Here is a 2,185-nt window from a genome sequence, read left to right as displayed (position 1 = left end):
GTGACTTGTCTGCTGCCTGGGGTGAGCAGGGCTTGGGGTTCTGCCTGGTCCAGTTTTGGCTCAGCTACTCTGCAGAGAGGGTTGCAGCTCCGTCTCTGTGCGGGTTGGGTGGGGCTCAGGGCAGGGTGCCTCCCAGGCCAGTTGTGGCTCAGCTGCTGTGTGGGGAGGGCAGGACAATTGCCAGGTTGCATTGCACCTGGGGTTCTGCACAGGATGGGGTGCTCGCCCAGCCTGGTTATAGTGCAAGGTGGGCAGAGCATGCCCTCCCGTGCTAGCAGGCTAGAGGAAGGGCACCAAAAATGGCGCCTGTAGGCTTGTCACCAGCAACTTAGATAGAGGTTGCAAATATGGTGTCCGCTAGTGCTTCCGTCCCCAGATAAAGACGCTGCAGGTTCTTGTCTTGCTATCAGCCACTTTAAAGTTAGTAAGTGGGTCTACCTCACTTATGGTCTAGGCGCTTTTCAATCTGTTGCTTTTGCGCTGGATCTCAGGGCCAGTGGGTTTGTACGAGAGTCCTCTAAGAGTGGGATCTCTGTTCCCTATGGTTCTATGATTCTCCTGGTCTTAGTACCAATTGAGTTTCAAAATCAGATTTTTTTCGGGGGTGGGGGTCGTCTTTCCAGTGCTGGCCCCCAGGGTCAGGGTGCTTGATGTGGGGCACAGTCCATTCACACCTTGAGGGAGAATTCTGTATTTATGGGATCCCTCCTTATTGTGGGGTCACGGCATCTAGGGTGAGGTTCCAGGTAAGGCCACGTCTGTGCCTCTTCTACCATTTTTGATGTAACTTTGTCTTTTGTTTTGGAGGTGCATGTTCTCAGGTCCTTTTCAGAGGAAAAGTATTCCAATTGTAGCTGTAAATTTGGTATGTCCATGGTAGGAGGTGATTTCAGAGTTTTCCTATGGCGTCTTGGACTGCTCTGACTCACATTTGTATCTTTAAACAATGTTGTTTTGTTTTGCCAACTTTTGAATCTTACATAAATGAAAACATTATTTTCACTTGGTCAAAGTTAATTTTTATTTAGCTGTATGCAAATCTTATGAGTGCATTCTACTTAAAAAAATAACATCTTTATGTGGTATGATTTATATTCCATAAAACTCATTTACTTAAAGTGTACAGTTCAGTGTTTTTAGTATATTCACAAGGTGGTACAACCATCACCACTACTTAATTCCAGAACATTTTCATCATCCCCCAAAGAATCCCAGTACCTATTAGTAGTCATCTCCATTTCCCCACAACCGTCTTTATTTCCAGTCCTGGGTAATCACTAATCTACTTTCTGTCTCTGTAGATTTGTTTATTCTGGGTAGTTCTAATAAATGAAATCATAAATATGTGGTCTTTTGTGACTAGCTTCTTTTACATGTAATGCTGTCAAGTTTCATCCACGTCACAGCATGTATCAGTACCTCCTTCCCTCTTTATTGCTAAATAGTCCATTATATTGATATGCCAAATTTCAATTATCCATTCATCAACTGATGGACATTTGAGTTGTATCCACTTCTTGGCTACTAGGAATATTGCATCTGTGAACAGTCATGTACTTTAAGTTTTTGTGTGTTTTGCAGTTCTCATTTGTTTTGGATATATAACTAGAAATGGGATTGCTGGGTCATATTGCAATTCTGTGTTTAATTTTTGAGGCAAAGCAAGGCTTCCAAAGTGGCTGTGCCATTTTACAATCCCACCAACAGTGTATGAGGGTTCCAATTTCATCACCCCCTCACCAGCACTTTTTCTTCTTTTTTTTTATTGTAGCCATTCTAGTGAGTATAAAGTGGTATCTCACTCTGGCTAAATTTGCATTTTCCTGAAGCCTAATGATATTGTTCATCTTTTCATGTGCTTATTGGCCATTTGTATATCTTCTCTGGGGAAATGTCTATTCAGAGCCATTGCCTACAGAAAAGGGAACCCTCTTGCACTGTTGGTGGGAAGGTAAATTGATACAGCCACTATGGAGAACAGTATGGAGGTTCCTTAAAAAACTAAAAATAGAACTACCATATGACGCAGCAATCCCACTACTGGGCATATTCCCTGAGAAAACCATAATTCAAAAAGAGTCATGTACCACAATGTTCACTGCAGCTCTATTTACAATAGCCAGGACATGGAAGCAACCTAAGTGTCCATCGACAGATGAATGGATAAAGAAGATGTGGCACATAT

This window comes from Physeter macrocephalus, chromosome 11, assembly GCF_002837175.3.
Source record: "Physeter macrocephalus isolate SW-GA chromosome 11, ASM283717v5, whole genome shotgun sequence".
NCBI lineage: Eukaryota > Metazoa > Chordata > Mammalia > Artiodactyla > Physeteridae > Physeter > Physeter macrocephalus.
The sequence above is the reverse complement of the archived record's forward strand: the minus strand, read 5'-3'. Positions refer to the sequence as shown.